The sequence below is a fragment of the Propithecus coquereli genome, unplaced genomic scaffold (assembly GCF_000956105.1).
Source record: "Propithecus coquereli isolate 6110/MARCELLA unplaced genomic scaffold, Pcoq_1.0 Scaffold252, whole genome shotgun sequence".
Taxonomy (NCBI): Eukaryota; Metazoa; Chordata; class Mammalia; order Primates; family Indriidae; genus Propithecus; species Propithecus coquereli.
Genome location: NW_012148086.1, coordinates 2405715 through 2425403, shown reverse-complemented (window position 1 = coordinate 2425403; position 19689 = coordinate 2405715).

The window sequence follows — 19689 nt, the reverse complement described above, 5'->3', positions numbered from 1 at the left end:
CATATAGTTGTTAATAATAGCCTCTAACGATTCTTTGTATTTCTGAGATCTTAGTTGTTATGTCTCCCTTTTCATTTCTGATTTTATTTTGGGAAGAGGTCGTTAGTATAAACTTCCCTCATGAAATCACTTTTACTGTATCCCATAGATTTTGGTGTGTAATGTTAATATTTGCATTTTTATTTTTTTAAAGGAATTTTTAAATTTCTGTCTTAATTTCTTCATTGGCCCATTGGTCTTTGAGGAGCAGTTGTTTAATTTTCATGTGTTTTTATATTTTCCAAGATTTCTCTTGTTATTGATTTCTAATTTTTTTTTTTTATTTCAGCAAATTATGGGTGTACATATGTTTAGGTTACGTGTGTTGCCCTTGGTTCCCCCCGCCCCACCGAAGTCCGTGTTTCAAATATGTCCATCCTTCGGGTAGTGCGCATTGCCCTCCTTGTGTATACAAATACCCCTCCCCTCCTCCCTCTTCCCCCCTCCTCCCACCGCCCTCCCCCTTCCCTAGCATCCACTAGATGTTGTTCTGATATGTGCATTTATGTGTTGATTAGTTAATACCAATTTGATGGTGAGTACAAATGGGTCCCGTTCTGCTACTCTTGCGGTGCTTCGCTTTGGATAATGGGCTTAAGTTTAATCCAGGAAAGGAGGCCGCTCTTCAAGCTGAGACACGCACTCACCTCTCTGCTGTGACTTGGTGGCCGGAGCTGCCGGCCAAACGGACAGATTCCACTGCTGGAAGGGCCGAGTAGAGAGTGAAGGAGGCTGTTTTCCCAGTGGGGTCCTGTAGCCTCATTTTCGCGGTGACTTGGCGATCAGCGCCTCCTCCCAAGGAATTAGCTCCCCATCCTTGGCAGTGCGGAGGAACAAGGGAAGCTGTTCTCTGGACTGATTTCTAATTTTATTCCATCGTGGTCAGAGAAGATACTTGACATAATTTTTATCTTTTTAATTTGTATAGATTCATTTTGGGTCCTAAGATATACTTTATTCTGGAAAATATTCCATGCGCTAATGAAAAGAATGTGTATTCTACAGCAGCTGGGTAAAATGTTCTGTAAATGTCACTTAGGCCTGTTAGATCTAGTGTGTAGTTTAATGTCACTGTCATTTGTTGATTTTCTGGATGATCTGTCCATTACTGAGAGTGAGGTGTTAAAATATCCTACTATTATTGTATTGTAGTCTGTCACTCCCTTTAAGTATATTAATGTTTGTTTTATATATTTAGGAACTCTAGTGCTGTGTGCATAGATATTTATAATTGTTATATCTTTTTGTGAAATTGACCCCTTTATCATCATATAATGACCTTCCTTGCCTTTTTTTTTTTTGACAGTCTTTGTTTTATAGTCTGTTTTATCTGATGTGAGTATAGCTACTCCTGCTCTTTAGTTTCCAGTAGCATGGAATATCATTTTACACATTTTCACTTTCAGTCTATATGTGTATTTATAGGTGAAGCAGATTTCTTGAAGGCAGCGTATAGTTGGGTCTCGTTTCTTTATCCATCTGGTAACTTCATGCCTTTTAATTGGAGAATTGAGACCATTTACATTCAGTGTTATTATTGATAATTAAGGACATACTATTGCCATTTTGTTGCTTGTTTTCTGGTTGTTTTGAGACTTTTCTATTTTTTTCTTTCTTTCTTACTGTCTTCCTTTGTAGTTAAGTGAATATATTTGGAAGTATGTTTTAATTTGTTGCTTATTATTTTTAGTGACTCCATTATAAATTTTTGCACTGTGGTTATCATCTGGAATCATCTTATAGATATAACAATTATTTTAAAGAAAAGACAACTTATCTCAAAACACAAATAAAAGAAACAAAGGCAAAAAAAAGCCACAAAAAATTCTATACTTTATGTTTTATTTCAATATATATAGAAATTACAAGTTTTTTGTTACATGAATGAATCGTATAATGCTAAAGTCAGGGATCTCAGTGTACCTGTCGACAGAATGGTTACATTTGTACTTGATAGGTAGATTTTTATCTCTCACTCCCCTCCTACCCTCGCCCTTCTTAGTTTTCAATGTCTATTACACACACTATGACCATATATATCCCTCCATTAGCTTCACTTGTAAGTGAGAACATGTGGCATTTGTTTTTCCATTCCTGAGATATTTCACTTAGGATAATGGTTCCCAGTTGCATCCAAGTTTCTGCAAAAGACATTATTTCATTCCTTTTTGTGGCTGAGTAGTACTCCATGATGCATATGTATGTGTGTGTGTGTGTATTTGTTTCTATCTCACATTCTGTTTATCCACTCATCCACTGATGGGGGCTTAAGTTGATTCTGTATCTTTGCCATTGTAAATTGTGCTGTGTCTTTTTGGTATAATGACATCTTTTCCATTGGATAGATACTCAGTAGTGGGATTGCTGGATCAGATGGTAGGTCTACTTTTAGTTCTTTGTTTGACATAGAGCTTGTACTGATTTACATTTACATTCCCACCAACAGTGTAAAAGGATTCCCTTTTACTGCATCCATGCCTACATCTATTGTATTTTGACTTTCTTATATTGGCCATTCTGACAGGGGTAAGGTGGTATCTCATTGTGGTTTTAATTTATATTTCCCTAATGGTTAGTTATGTTGAGCATATTTTCATATGTTTTTTGGCCATTTGCTTATCTTCTTATGAAAAGACTCTGTTCACGTCTTTTGTCTACATTTTGGTAGGGTTATTTGGTTTCTTCCTGCTGATATGTTTGAGTTTTTCTTAGATTCTTGATATTAGCCCTTTGTCAAATGTATAGTTTGTGAATATTTTCTCCCATTTTGTAGGTCACCTATTTATTCTGTCGATTATTTCCATTGCAGAAACTTGTTAGTTTGATTAAGTCATATTCATTTATTTTTGTTGCTCTATTTGCTTTTGGGGTCTTAGTCATAAATCTTTTCCTCAGATCAACGGCCAGAAGAGATTTTCCTATATTTTCTTTGAGAATTTTCATGGTTTCAGGTCTTACAGTTAAGTCTTTAAACTACTTTGAGTTATTAATAATTTTTGTATATGGTGAGAGATAGGGATGCAGTTTTATTCTGCATGTAGATATCCAGTTTTCCTAGCACCATTTATTGAATAAGCATCCCTTCTCTGTGTATGTTTTTGTTTTCTTTGTCAATGTCAGTTTGTTGTAGTTTTGTGGCTTTATTTCTGGGTTCTCCATTCTGTTTCATTAGTCTGCATGTCTACTTTTATATCAGAATCATGCTATTTTGGTTACCTTAGCCTTGCAGTAAAATTTGAAGTCATGTAATTTGATGCCTCCAGATTTGTCCTTTATGCCTTAGGATTGCTTCAGTTTTGAGGCTCTTTTTTGGTTCCATATAAATTTTAGGATTAGTTTTTCTAGATCTGTGAAAGATGATGTTGGTATTTTGAAGGGAATTTCGTTGAATCTGTAAGTCACTTGGGCAGTATGAACATTTTAACAATATTGATTCTTCCAATCGATGAACATGAGATGTTTCTCCATTGGTTTGTATCATCTATGATTTCTCCATCAGTGTTTTTTATTTCTCTTTGTAGAGATCTTTCACCTTCTTGTTTAAGTTTATTCTTAGGTATTTTATTTTCTTTGCAGCTATTATATTAATTAAATGGTACTGAGTTCTTGATTTAACTCTCAGCTTGACTGTCATTAGTATATAGAAATGCTAATGATTTGAATACATTGATTTTGTAACCTGAGACTTTACTGAATTTATTTATCAAATATAGGTAGAGTCCTCAGTGTTTTCTAGATATAAGATCATATCATCATTAAACAGGCATAGTCTGACCTCCTCTTCCTGATTTAGATGCCCTTTGTTTCTTTATCTTGCCTGACTGTTCTAACTAGGACTTCCAGTACTATGTTGAATAGGAAGTGGTGAGAATGGGCAGCCTTGTCTTGTTCTAGTCCTTAGGGGGAATGCTTTCAACTTCTCCCCATTCAGTATGAAGTTGGCTGTGAGTTTGTCATATATGGCTTTTATCATTTTTCAGGTATGCTCCTATTATGTCTACTGTGTTGAGGGTTTTTACCATGAAGTGGTGTTGGAATATATTGTTTGATTTTTTGCCTCTAATGAGACGATCATATGGTTTTGTCTGAAATACTGTTTAGGTGGTGAATCATATTTATTGATTTGTGTATGTTGAACCATCCTTGCATCCCTATGATAAAACTCACTTGATTATAGTGGATTATCTTTTAAATGTGCTGTTGGATTTGGTTTGCTAGTATTAATATTTTGTTGAGGATTTCTACATCTAACCTCATGAGGGTTATTTGTCTGTAGCTTTCTTGTGTGTGTGTGTGTGTGTGTATGTGTGTGTCCTTTCCTGGCTTTGTATCATGGTGATACTGTCTTTGTAGAATGAGTTAGGGAGGATTACTTTTTTCTCAGTGTTATGTAACAATTTCTATAGGATAGCTGCCAGTTCTTTTTTGTAGCTCTGGTAGAATTCAATTGTGAATCCATCTGATCCAGGGCTTTTTTGTTGTTGTTCTTGCTGAAAGATTTTTTTGATTAGTGTTTCAATCTTGCTAGTCATCATTGGTCTGTTCAGGATTTCTATTTCCTCCTAATTCAAGTGTGAGAGTTTGTATGTTTCCAAAAGTTTACCCATCTCCTTTAGATTTTCTAGTTTGTGTGCACAGAGGTTTTCATAGTAGTCACAGATGATATTTTGCCTTTCTGTGGTATCTGTCATAATGTGTCATTTTTCATTTCTTATTGGGCTTATTTAAGTCCTTTCTTCTCTATTTCTGGTTAATCTAGCTAGGGGTCTATCAATTTTGTTTATTTTTTCAAAGAATCAACTTTGTTGATCCTTTGTATTTTTTTTTTGTTTCCATTTTGTTTAGTTCTGCTCTGATCTTTTTTATTTTCTTCTGATAGCTTTTGTTTTGTTGTTGTTGATGGTATTCTTTTTCTAGTTTCTTGATGAGTTACACTAGGTTGTTAATTTGTGATCTTTCTTCCTTTTTGATTTAGGCATTTAAGGCTATAAACTTCCCTTTTAGCCCTGATTTTGCTATACCACAGAGATTTTGGAAGCTTGTGTTTCCTTTTTTGTTCACTTTGAAGAATCTTTTGATTTCCTTCTTAATTTCACCATTGACCCAAGGATTATTCAGCAGTGCATTGTTTAATTTACATGGCTTTGTGTGGATTTTAGAGTTTCTTTTGGAATTGATTTCTAGTTTTATTCCACTGTGGTCTGAGAAAATATATGGCATAATTTTGATTTTTCTGAATTTTTTGAGACTTGTTTTGTGATGTAAGATATGATTGATCTTGGAAAATGTCTTATGTGCTAATGAGAAGAATGTATATCCTGTAGTTTGGGAGTAGAATGTTCTGTATATGTCTGTTAGGTCCATGTGTTCTACATTCCCATTAAAGTGCAGTATCTCTTTGTTGATTTTCTGCCTCATTTATCAGTCCATTTCTGTTGGTAGAGTGTTGAAGTCCTGGGTATTTTGTTGCTGTTTATTTCCTTACTTCGATCTAGTAGAATTTATTTTATGAATCTGTGACCTCCTGTAATAGGTGCGCATATATTTAGGATTGTTGTATTTTCTTGTTGTAATGCTCCCTTTATCATCATATAATGATCATCTTTATCTTTTTTTAAAACCATTGTTGATTTAAAGTCTGTTTTATCTGATACGTCAAAAGCTACTCCCGCTCACTTTTGATTTTCATTTGTGTGAAATATTTTTTTTCTACACTTTAACCTTGAATCTATGAAAGTTGAGTATCTTGGAGACAATGTAAATTTCAGTTGTGTTTTTGTTGTTGTTATTGTTGTTGTTTTTAATCCAATCTATATCTTTTACATGGAGCATTAAGACTGTTTACATTTAATGTTAGTATTGATATATGAGATACTGTTCTGTTAATCATGTTAATTGTTACCTTGTTGCTTTGTTTTCTCTCTTGTGTTACTGTTTTATAAGAGCTATGAGTTTTAACTTTCAGATGATTTTATACTGGTGGATTTGTTCTGTTCCATATATAGAGCACTTTTAAGCATATCTTGCAGGGCTGGTTTATTGGTGACAAATTCCGTTAGTGTTTCCTTTTCTGGGAAAGACTTTATTTCTCCTTCATTTATGAAACTTAGCTTTTCAGGATACAAAATTCTTGGCTAGCTGTTATTCTGTTTAAGGAGACTAAAAATGAGAGCTCAGTCCCTTCTGGTTTATAAAATTTCAGCTGAGAACTCTGCCATTAGTCTGATGGGTTTTCCTTTGTAAGTTACTTGATGCTTTTGTCTCACAGTTTGTAGGATTTTCTCCTTTCTTTTGACTTTGGCCAGACTGATGATTATGTGCCTTGGTAATGTCCTATTTAACATGAATCTTCCAGGTGTTCAATGTCCTTCTTGTATCTTGATGTCTAAATCTCTAGTTATCCCAGGGAAGTTTCCCTCAATTATTCCCTCAAATAGGTTTTCCATACTTTTTTCTTTTTCTTCTTTTCTCTCAGGGATACCTATGATTCTTATATTCATTCATTTTCATAGTTCCATATTTCTCACAGTGATTGTTCAGTCTTGATCCTTTTTTCTTCATTTTTAACTGACTGGGTTTATTCAAAAGCCTTGTCTTCAAGTTCTGATTCTTTCTTCTGTTTGGCCTGGTCTAGTCTGTTGTTAAAATTCTCTACTGTATTTGGACATTTCCTAAATGACTCTTATTTCTAGAATTTCGGTTGTATTTTCCTTATGTTATTTATTTCTTTAGTAAATTTTTCATTCATGTCCTGACTTATTTTTTTGGCTTGTTTGTGTTGATTTTCAACTTTCTCATCAACCCCATTGATCTTATTTGCCATCCATATTCTGAGTTCCATGTGTGACATTTCAACAATTTCCTTTTGGCTGGAGCGTGTTGCTGGAGAACTATTGTGATCCTTTGGGAGTGTCAAAACACTGTATTAGTTCATATTGCCAGAATACTTCTGCTGGTTCCTTCTCATCTGAAACCTCATCTCTCAGCTCAAGAAAGATACCTTTGCTGTATACTCATTCTCTGCTGGGAACTGTGTTGCTCAGTAAAGAGAGGGAGAAGTCCCTGGATGGCTCACTTCAGTCCTACTCTGCAATATTGACTGAGCAGGAGAGGGATGAATACACTGTGAGCTTTTAACACTGCTGCTCTCCTGAATCCCCCCTGGGTGGTGGGCATGCACAGTGTGAGCGCTTGCCCTGCCCAGGTCGGTAGTTGGTCATGGAGAGTTGGTACTATGCATATGAGTGTTTGCCCTGCCCAGATCTGGTGGCAGCAGCATTCATTGGCACACTGCAGCATGGGCACTCACCCTGTCTAGGTCTGTCAGCAGTGGCAGGAGACTGGTACATGGCAGCACTTGAGTGTTTGCCCCACCAGGTCTGTCACTTGTGGCATTATCTAGGCAATTGCAGAAGCAGCTGGGCTATCGTGATTCTCTCTGTCTGGGTCCCACAGGAGCTGTGGCTTGGTGGGGCTCCCAGGAGGCAGCAGCAGGCACTGGGTCTGTGGGCGCCCACTCTGCCTGAATCCCCTGGCAGGGGTGGAGACATGCACCCATGGGGTGTGGGAGAGCACCTAGCCTCCCTGCTCCCTCCCTGAAATTCTACATTTTAACTCCATACACCCCAACACACACATTTTGACTCTTAGTTGTCTCAAACTACCTGTCTCTCAATGGGTTGCAGTAGCTATTATTGATGGATTTCTCTTTTGGGCTTTATACCAGAGTTATGTTATGCGTGGGTGTCACACCAGAAATACAGTTGTAAAATAATAGAATATTCTGGGTTTGTCCATGTACTTAATTTTCCAGTAGATTTTGTACTTTGAAAAGTTTTCTTTTATATGGTATTGTTTTTTTCTTTCAGATTGAAGAATTTCCTTTAGTATTTTTTGCAATGAAAGTCTGGTAGTAATGAATTCTCTAGCTTTTGTTTGTTAAATACAATCTCTCTTTTAAATTTGAATTAAAGACCTCACCTGCATCCACCTTTCTCCATTGATGGCATCCTCCTTTGAGGAGATTCATTTGATGCACTCATCGAGAACATACAAAGACTTGCAAAGTAGCCCAGAATGGGCCATTGCCCCACACATAGTTCAAGCCACCAGCTGGGTTGAATTCCTGAAGGCTGCTCCATCCCTGACACTGCTGAGAAACAGATATTGACACTCCCAGTATCCACAGTGTTAAACACAAGGTCTACATCTTTTGGTTTTTTTGGAGCCAAAATATTCCTCATCACAAATTTTACTTAAGTCCATTTATACTATGAATTGTGAATTAACCCATGTTGAATGGGGTCCTCTTGGATAAAGGCCTTAGAGCCTGTCTAAATTTAAATACAAGAGACACTCCTGTTGGGGACCTAGGGACTCCTTTGCTGTGGAGGCTTTAGCAACCTCCTTTGCTGTGGAGGCTTTAGCAACCTCCTTTTAGGCTGCCTGGAATCTCTGGGCCATAAGTGGTCTGTGGATTTCTGATCCTGCATCCTGCCCTCCTCAGCCCTGTGCTGCGTACCATTAGAGTGGCCATGCTCGCGACATACGGGCCTTTCTATAAATAGAAGTTTTCACCTGCCTTAAGCCTGTGACCCCACACATCCTGCTGCCCATTGCTATAGACTGAATGTTTTTGCCTCACCCCCCTGAATTTGTATGTTGAAACTTCATCCGCCAAGTGATGATATTTGGAGGTGGAGCCTTTGGGATGTGATTAGATCATAAAGCTGGAGCTCTCATGAATGAGATTATTGCCCCTATAAAAGGGACCCCAGAGAGATCCCTTGCCCCTTCACCATGTGAGGACACAGCAAAATACGGGTGTATATGAACTAGATCTCAAATCTTCCCACACCTTTATCTTGGACTTCTAGGCTCCAGAACTGTGAGAAATGGATTTCTGTTGTTTATAAGCCATCTATCTGGTCTATGGTAATCTGTTATACCAGCCAGAATGGATAAAAATACCCATTATGCTTTGGAGAAGCAGCGTCTCACAAGGTCATCATAACCACTAAGGTCTCTTTAATACAGGATGGATCCAAACCTGGGCCCTCTGGCTTATCCCAGCTGCAAATGGGGGTGGCCTCCCCTGTTGTCAGTCCATTGCCAGACAGTGTGGTGCTGGTGGTGGTTCCTCTTCTCCCAGACACCTTGGCTACTTGGAGAGTTTCTTGAGATCAATTGAGTGAACTATGTCAACTAAGTAATGGGAGTCAGCACACTTTATGGATGGCATCACCACCATCATATGTGATGGAACTCAGTGGAGTGTGGCTGTTTTTTGTCCCTTAACCAGGATGTCCCTGATCAAGGACTGGACCCAGAGTCAGCACAATTGGCTAGACTTCAGGCAATTACCCAGCACTGGATGCTCTGGCCAGCAATTGTCCCCATCTGTACATTTTTACAAATTCTCGAGCCATTGCTTCCTTTGGGGTAAAAGTTACTCCATTTGCAGGATAGAATTCTGAGAATCTCTTGTCTCAAAGATACTCAAAATATAAATCAGGGTAACAGATGTCTCCAAACACACTAGGGCCACACTCTAGTCCTCACTAGGGAACCCCTACCTTCTCAAGGTCTTAGACATTACCAATGAGTCCTTTCTTTCTTTCTTTTTTCATTTTAGTTCTTTAGTTCATTTTTCTTTTTTGCTATACTTTTAGAAAATATCCTACATTTTGTCTTCCTGCTATTTTTTTTAAATCACAAATAGTGCTTTTTTTATTTTTTACTCTGTGAGTAGTCCTTTAAAAAAATAAAACTATTTTTGTTACATAAATGCATTACATTTTCGTATTCATCAAAGGATACTAATGATTTATGTTTAAAGTTTTCTTATTCCTAATTAGTGTTTGTTTTCTGTGACTTGCTTCTCATAGGTTTTGTGTCCATTTTTTATGTTAAGTAATTTCAATATATTTAAACTCACATTTAAAACGCTGGCCACAAAGATGACTGGAAGTTCAAGCACATGGGCGAGTATGAGACATTTGAATCTTCCCTGTCCACTGTCCTGGTTGTGCCATTTCACTGGTTATTCCCTGAAGTATCTTTATATTTTTTTTTCTCTTGAGTTGGTTTAGATTTCACAAAGAAGTGCTTTCTGATTCACTGCCTAGAAAGTTCAGGTGCTGCTGGTGTTCTGGGATTTGGGTGTAAAACAGACATCTGAGGATGCCAACATTCAGCAGTTTCTAACTTGAACACTTCTTTTCCACAATACCCCACCCTCAACTGGGCCCAGTGTCCCCACTCCAATGACCCCCTTTGTTACCCTTTCTGGATGGCAAAACTGCAGTTGTCCCTGGATTGAGGAGAAGTTTCCTGGCTGTGTACAATGCTGTGACTTCCTGAGACACCACCGATACCTGCCTTAGGGGTTCTGAGGTGCTAATTGGGTGGCTTCTAGGATTTCCTGCTGGTTAAGGTTTCCAATTTCTCCACTTCTGTCCATGGGCTTTCCAGCCTCCAAAGTTTGTTGTGCATCCCTGTTTCCCATTGCCTTGGAGGGCTTACGTTTGCGATCATTTGGACTCTCGTTTCCCACATATTGATGTCTCCCTCCCTGGTGTGGGCAGAGATGATCATGGGCTTTGCCTCATGACCTGCCTTGGCCAAGGAAATGCCAGCAGAGGTGGCCCTAGCAGAGCCCCTGCGTGTGATCCTGTGGCAGGACTGCCTATTGGGACTCCTGACTTTTGTCATAAGGAAAACTTCCCTTGGGTAGCTGTTGATCCAAGGGGATGAGAGGCCAGTGGACAAGACCCAGGCTGAAGCCTGAAGGTAACCACAGCTGATTTCAGGTCCTGCTGAGCAGCATATGCTCAAGCGAGAAATAAGTATTTATTTGTCAAAAAGTAATGATTATTACACAGCAAGATTGTATCAACAAATGACTGAACCTATGCCTTTAAAAATATTTCTACTATACTCTCAAAAGGATTTGAGGAGAGATCAAAAGCAAGTGAATGTGTCCAGTTGGCCAGCTTTACTCATCGTTTCTGATGGGCCTAGGCTAGTTTCCCGTAACCCCTTCCTATATTAAATTACGTTGCTAGAGCTTTTGATGTAGATCCATTACCTCCATAATTTTGCTCATATCGACATCACTGAATTGACCTTCCTTATCTATACATTTTGTGCACTTTACCAATTTTTTTCTTAAGATTGACTTCCAGTAGCACCATTTATGGAAAAGTTTGCATAGACAAAATAAATGCATAAACATATATGGAAAAAAAATTAATATAAACCCATGTTCCTAATGCCTAAAGTTAAAAAATTAATTTTTGTCACTCTAGAGTTTTTTAAATAATAGAAAATTGCAATAAAGTTTAAATCCTCTTTCCTTCCCCAATCCCTTTGCATTGTCTTCACTGAACCAGAATGAAGAGGAGGTGTCAGTAGCGGCTGAGCTAGAGAACCAACCCGGGTAGTGCTGACGTCACCCTCACGTGACCTCACAGCAGCGTCACACGAGTGTCTGTTTCTCTATACATTTGCCTGGCTGCGTTGCATGTGATCATTTATCTCATACAGCTAAATCCTGTTCAGTAGAGCCTTCCATACATGGTTTTATTTTGTATTAATTTATTAATGTGCTGCTTACTTGATTTTGTTTTGTACTTGCCGGTTTATCTCCTTAAAAATTATTCTTCTTGTTAGGCTTGCCATGTTGCCAAATCAATCTGTCAGAACTTCATATATTAATGAGTGCCATCAATACATGTCAACAATTACTTCATTCTATTTTTATTTACTTTATTTTTATTATTTTTGAAGAGAAGTAACGTAAAATTGTTATGAGGTCAAATCAGTCTGTCTTTTCCTTTTCGTTTCTTGCTCTTTGGGCCCTGTTTAGATAAGCTCTCCCCATACCAAGTTCAAACCAGCATTTACCTTAACGTTCCTGTCATACTTTTGTATTTAAATAATGAATTAATCAGAATACATTCTGGCATAAGGTGTGAAGTAGTGATCTAATTCAATGCCTTCTCCAAAGGTATTTGTGCATTATCTTTGCTTATTTGAAATGTCACCTTTTTTAAAGTTCTAAATATGTATATTCACACATACAGACATATCCATTCACACAGGGTTTGTTTCCTGCATTTTTTTTTTCTTATTGATTTGACTCTTCTTGGGACTTAGTGCATTTCTTCAAATCTTATGCTTGTAGTTTTTCGTCTGAAAGGTTTTTAGCTATTTTTTTTTTTTTTAAGACATGGACAGTCTGCTTTTGAAAGCTGCAATATCCTCTTAATCCTTGTTGAAAATCTGGATTAGCTTTGCATTAGCATTTTCTCCACTGTCTCCTTGTGCAAGTCTGTTTCTGGGGAAAAGACAATTCTTTGGCCTCTGGACGGCCAAGCTGCTCGCTGGGCCTGGAGGCCTTGCTCTGTGGTGGTTCCTCATGATCAGTGTCAGGAGCCGAGCTTCTGGGCTCAGCAATCAGGAACGGTGTGGGTGCTGTCTATGGCTCCTCATTCTGCACAAAGTGGGGTCTCTGTTTGCCAAACTTTTAGTTTGTCAAGTTGGGATGTGGATGGCTCAGGGCTGAGACGCCTCCTGCCCCTGCCTCTCACATCTCCCTCCTTGTCCAGTTAGGGGCTCCACCTGGCTGTGCCTCTGAGCGCTGAGCGGTGGCCATGCCGGGACCCCACCCATGTGGCTTGTGCTCCTGCGTTGCTGCCTTCACCCTCTCCCTCTCCTCCCACTCGAGGGGTCCGCCTCTGTGAACTAAATCCTGAGTGAAGCTCTTCTTCCTCTGCCTGAACCTACTTTCTTTACACCTCACACATGTCCTTTTGAAGTCTTGGCCAGGGCATGACCTTTTTACCTGCTTGCCAGCGCAGACTGTCCCTGTCTCAGTTTCATATGAATGTGATCCTTAAGGCTCTTCCAGCCAGACAGCAGGAGCCTATTCAACCCTGAGCGTCTTCCTTCTGTTTCAAGGACTCTCCTCTGAATTTCTATATCCTTTGGGAAGGTCCTGCCTGGTTCTGGCTGACCGCGCTTGTGCTCTGGGACAGCAGGTTCTCTGTCGGCACCCTGTTCTCTTACTAAGCACTGATTGAGGGTTTTCTAAGTGCCGGAGCAGGGGAGGTGTGTTACATGCATGGTCTCCCTTCAGCTTCATAACAACACCGTGATGTGGGTCCCAGTGTTGCCCACATTTCACATTGCTTTGTGACTTTATTTCAGATGAGGAAACAAAGTGACAAAGAAGATAAATATGGTGGCTCACGCCTATAATCCTAGCTCTCTGGGAGGCCGAGGCGCGTGGATTGTTTTAGCTCAGGAGTTCGAAACCAGCCTGAGCAAGAGCGAGACCCCGTCTCTACTAAAAATAGAAAGAAATTAATTGGATAACTAAAAATATATGGAAAAAATTAGCCGGGCATGGTGGTGCATGCCTGTAGTTCCAGCTACTCGGGAGGCTGAGGCAGGAGGATCGCTTGAGCCCAGGAGTCTGAGGTTGCTGTGAGCTAGGATGATGCCACGGCACTCTAGCCCGGGCAACACAGTGAGACTCTGTCTCAAAAAAAAAAAAAAAAAAAAAAAAGAAGATAAATAACTCACTCAAGGCTGCGTGGCCTGTGAGTGAAGCTGGGGCTGTAATTCGAGTCCCTGTGACTCTGTGCTGGGACACTCGACCGCCAAGTTGACTGCCTCCTTTCCTTAGTTCTCTACCAGGGACTTTGGAGTCTTTGCTCCTCATAAGGTTCAGAGGAGCGTTTGGAATAAAGAAAATAACAGTGAGAAAACTAATAAAAAACTACATTTTTGGGGAGGGGGGGCAAGGGCAACATATGTAACCTAAACATCTGTACCCCCATAATATGTGAAATAAAAAAAAACAAAACTACATCTTTGTGTCTTTGGAAAATTCATTGTAGCTCTTTCAGGTTTGGTTTCTCTGTCTTCGAAGTGGGAATTGTAATTACTGTCCTGTAAACGTAGGTGATGGTTGTGAGGGTAAAACAGCAAACGAAACATGAAAGGTCACTGCTGACCAGGAGCGGAGCTACTATACATGGCTAAAGGGTGGGAAGGCTCACAGAAAACTTCATAATATCAACCTCCTCCAACTTCAGTTTCCTGAAATACTAATGTTATCAACTTGTGTGTATAGATAGATGAAGTAGATTTGGTGGTTTTGTTGCTGTTGTTCATTTGTTCTAGTAAAGAAAACTTAGACACATACTGTAAATATTACCCCAAACTTGATAAAGTTGCTGCTTGTTTTTTGCTCCTTTGAGTAGCCCTTCCCCACCACCCTACATAAATTCTGCTAGCTTACTACTTCTTGTTTTTGATATTTCTGGGTCTCGGATTTTGAACTCCAAACATATTGCCTTTCGCAGTGGGAAAACCATTCACGTACTTTAAAAAATACATGCTGATGGTAAACCCACTTGACAAAATGAATAGAATGACATATGAGGCCATATGGATGACACGGGATCACATGTATTTGCCTAGAGAAAGAGCCGCCAGACCCAGAGTGTTTCAAGAGCCAAGGAGCGGCAGCAGCAGCAGATGAAATTGGGTGTTGTTTGTAAGCTTAAGTAAACTTTACACATTTGGTGGGGGAATAAAAGGCTTGCTTATCTGAGCTCTGTCCACTAAATAAAGATTATATAATCAGGGTTCCCCGGGATAATTTACTTTCACCCGAGCACAGTCTATCATTTGACTTCAAAGGTTTCTCTCCTCTCCTCTCATGCCCCACCCAGATGCTACCTCATTAGCACCCTAGGGTCTGCCAGATTTATTTTTCTTAGTCATACTACACTCCTTGTTTTAATTACTCTGGGTGCTGCCTGATGTTGGGAGTTGAAGGAAAGGACAAATTACAATTTATGGCTGTTTACTGCAGAATTTCAGGGTTGCACACAGGTCATTTCAGCAAGTGTAACTGAATCCTGGTGTAGATGGGATAAGGGCTGCCGCGGACCCAAGCTGAGAATGCGGACCGATCACATACGTTGCCCGGGAACTCAGCACCTCATACTACTTCTCAGTGCCTCGGACACTTGCCACAGTAGGAATCACAGACCCTCACCCCTCCACGTCCGTGCTGTTGTTGCCTAAACACAGCTTACATTACTTCTCACCCTTGACTCATTCTAATTGCTTATCTTTCTCTCAGCAACCTGGAGCATGTCTGTGTCTTGTCACATTTCAAGAGCCTTCACGTACTGTCCAGTGCCCAAGGGATCAATTTCTTAACCCCCACCAGATGTTCAGTTGTGATTTCTCTTTCTCCTCCTAATGAGCCATACACCATCCTCCCGATCTCCAGTCCCACTGCCATGGCACATGTCCTAAGCACGTCCTTCTCCTTCTGCTGGCATCATCCCATGTGTCTGGAGCACACTAATGCTTCTCCACATGGATGAATCCCATTCCTCCTTCAGAGGCCAGATCTTGCATAAGGAGCTCCCTATTGGCCCTCATCAGTAAATTCTGTCTCTTCTCCAGATGCCACGAGATATTATCTGTCTCTCACCAATAGCAATGTCTTCTTGATTGTAGTAATGTCATTTGAGAACTGTATCTTTCCTGTAGGAAAGAAGGGAACACTTAAAATAAGATGATTCAGTGAGGGTTGTCAACAAAGAAATTCTTTACAAGAGTGTGGGCATAGGAGAAATATAGTGGATAGAGGATAGTGTAGTATCTGGAACATTAGTAGCAGCAGGGCCATTACCACCCCTGGGCCAGAGGTGCAGGGAACAAGAGGTGGCTGGACCTCAGAGAGACGGTTTTACAGTACAGGCCCCTTAGGGGGAAAGTGCTCTTTGCTAAGTACACAACTAGCTGGGGGGGCATTCACAGAGAAGAAGACAGGTTTAAAAGTCGAATAGAGGAAATAATCAACAGAGTAAATAGACAACCTACAGAATGGGGGAAAATATTCACAAACTATACATCTGACAAAGGACTAATATCCAGAATTTACAAAGAACTCAAACAAATCAGCAAGAAAAAAACAAATAGCCCCACCAAAAAATGGGTGAAAGACATGAACAAATTTTTCTCCAAAGAAGATAGACAAATGGTCAACAAACATAAGAAAAAATGCTCAACATCACTAATCATCAGGGAAATGAAAATTAAATCCACAGTGAGATACCACCTTACCTCTGTCAGAATGACCATTATTAATAAGTCAAAAAACAATAGATGTTGGTGCAGATACAGTACAAAGGGAACACTTAGACACTGCTAGTGGGAATGTAAACTAGTCCATCTGCTATGGAAAGCAGTATGGAGATTCCTCAAAGAACTAAAAGTACATCTACCATTCAATCCAGCAGTCCTACTACTGGGTATATATCCAAAGGAAAAGAAGTCATTTTGTAAAAAAGACACTTACACTTAAATATTTATTTCAGCATAATTCACAGTTGCAAAGATATGGAATTAACCTAAGTGCCCATCAGTGGATGAGCAAATAAAGAGAACGTGATATAGAAGCCCCAATAGCCTAATGGATAAGGCATTGACCTCCTTCCAAGAAAATATGGTATATATTATATATACTATGGAGTACTATTTAGTCACAAAAAGGAATGAAATAATGTCTTTTATAGTGACTTGGATGGAATTGGAGGCCATTATCTTAAGTGAAGTATCTCAGAAATAGAAAAGCAAACTCTACATGTTCTCACTTATAGGTGAGAGCTAAAGGAGGGATATATGTGGCCATAAAATGGTGTAATGGAGATTGGAAACTAAGAAGAGGGGAGGGTGGGACGGGGATGAGGGATAACAATCTACCTATCAGGTACAATGTACACTATTCTGATGATGGGTACACTAAAGCCCTGACTGCAGCATGATACAATTCACCCATGTAGCAAAAAACACTTACACCCCATAATGTTTTGCAAATTAAAAAAAAAGAGTACCTGACAGAGAATTCAAAATAACAATCATAAAGATGCTCACTGAGGTCAAGGGAATAGTGCATGAGCAAAATAAGAATTTCAACAAAGAGATAAATAATATAATAAAGTTCCTGACAGAAAAAAATTAAAAATAAAATCCCAGGAATACTCATTGTTCTCCCTCCCATGTCCTGCTTGGATTGGCCAAACCCAACCAGAAGCCAAAGGGCACAGGGGATCATTGACAGGATTCATACAGCTTGGTCTTCTGCTGCAAAGAGCAGTTTGGGGAGGAGTAGAAAGTAAACTTGGAGGATCAGAAAACAGTCCACTTTTGTCGCCCTCCACAGAGGAGATGTATGAAGTTCCATTAACTACTTTCATGGTGGTGACCATTTGATCTTATCACTGACACCTAAACTTTGAGGCTTTGCCAGGGTGTTCTGAAAAGACAGCATGGAAACAGAGGACACAGTTCAGAAGGATAAACTAGAACATAGGAATCAATGTAGATCCAATCTCCGGCCATTTCCCCTTCTGTGGAACAGCCCTTAGGATTCGGTCCACTCCAAGGCTTTCCCTCCCCTGTCTGTACAGCTACTTCCGTGAGACTGAGGCCCTATGTCCACCCTCTCAGGTTGGTGCTTCTGGACTGTGCAGCTCTGTCTGTGGACAAGATCCAGTCTTCCTCCTCTTCCTCTAACAGGCCACAGGGAATTGCTCATTAGACACAGGTGTGGGTGGTGGGAAAAGCAGTGAAGAAGCAGAAGCAGGTACTGTGGACATCAGAGCCACCTGCTTTATGAGTTTGCTTGGCCTTTCTGGCCCTGCCAGGCCTGGCCTAATTTTTTATCACTTCCATTTTATCATACAATGTTTTAATTCACATCTGGCTTTGCAATTTGGTAAATCAGGTAACAACTAGCTCATCTGGCAGGTTAGGGTTGCATGGTCACTTAGTGTCTCATAATACAGTATTTGGTCTCTAGCAGGCTTGGAAACAAGCCAGGAACTGCTTTCCAAGTGAGAGAGAGGCAGGTGTGGCTCACCATCAACATTTCAGGGCTCTGCTGTGATGCTCCTAAGGAGGCTTTCTGAGGGCTCCCCGGAGTGTCTTGTTTTCCATAAACATTTCTGTGGCTTTGTTGGGTCACAAGGCCCAAGGGGCAGGAGGTTCCCAGGATCTGGTAGAGAGACCTTTCCTGAGCTCTCACCTTGCTCAAAACAGACAGCCTTACAGGTTACTTAGTAACGGGAAAACGTGGCTCAACAAAATGTGGCATTTGTTGCCTTCAAAATGCTCACCAAGGTAGGAAGGCTGGTAGCTCTCTCCCAGGTAACACTCTGCTCCCAGAGCCAACCTGTACCCAACACCTGGTCAAGACAGGACGTAAAAGGCCACATGATCTTGCCCGAATTTAGGACAACTCCGAAGGCCCACATTAGCTCCAGACCTCCCAGTCCAGTGGGGTTGCCTCAGCCCTCTGGGAGACTGATCACACCCCATACTTTCCTGTGCCCAGTCCTGCTTTCCTCCCTTTCCCACCTGGCACTGATCTGAGGACCGCACCACAGTGAGCTGCTGCAGGTGAGTCTCCATCTCAGAGTCTGTCACCTGTTGGGACCCAACCCATTGCAAGGATTCACTCTGGAATAAGTGCTGACTCATCTTTAAACCTCTGTGGGGTTTATCTCCTGCCCTGTGGTGCCCATATGCATGATTCAGGTCTCTCGGGTATTCCTACCTACGCTTACTGGGTTCATTTAGCCTGATATCACCTAAGAAATAGCAGAGCATGATGATGTGTGGGTAGGCCAAAGTTCCCGCGAGAGTGAGAGAAAGCAGGGGAGTCCACAGAGCCCAGAGGCAACTTTCCTGCGGGTGCTGCCCTGCAAATGAGCTCTGGTTTCCCCTAGCAAAGGTAATGGTAAAGCAGGGGGAAATTTGCCACATCAGTAGCTACCTAGCTACCTCCCCAAAGCCAGGGGCTGTGTCTAGTAAAAAAAAAAATAAATCAAAAAAAACACACACACACATCTGGTTCTACAGATGTTTGCCATTGTCACCTGCTGGGGTTTATCTCAACCTCTTATCATTGTCCCTGATGCATTTTGCACTGCCACCTCATTGAGCTTATCTGAATTTATCCCCATGCTTCACAACTCCTCCAGCTTTTGCACTACAAAATCAGTCAACAGAGGAAGAGGCACGACTCAAATTCCACATTTCTCAGGACTTATGATGGCACTTATCTCTGTTGGGTGTCCCCTGGTATGTTGTGTTGCCTATTTTTTAACTTTCCCTGAGGGGTGAGAAAGTCCCAGAGGTGGTGTAGGTCAACCTTCTCAGGCACAAGGCAGAGGGAAGGGGGATCCAGCCTGGAAAATCAAGTAGAAAATGTGACATGAACATACATTTTTGTCCCTAACTGGGCCACAGGCAGAGATCCGGGTAAATTTCATGTCTATCTCCTAACTCAGTAAAAGTCTTAATTCACAGTGGGTAGTCAGGAGAGGAATGATCAGAGGAGAGGAGAGAAAACAGAAAACAAACAAACAAAAATAAACAAGCTTCCATTCTGTAGGTTGTCTGTTTGCTCTCATGACAGTTTCTTTGGCTGCATAGAAGCTTTTTAAGTTGAGCAGATCCCATTTATTTATTTTTGTTGTTGCTGTGATTGCCTTTGGAGTCTTCTTCATAAATTCTTTGCCTAGGCTGATGTCTATAAGAGTTTGTCCAACA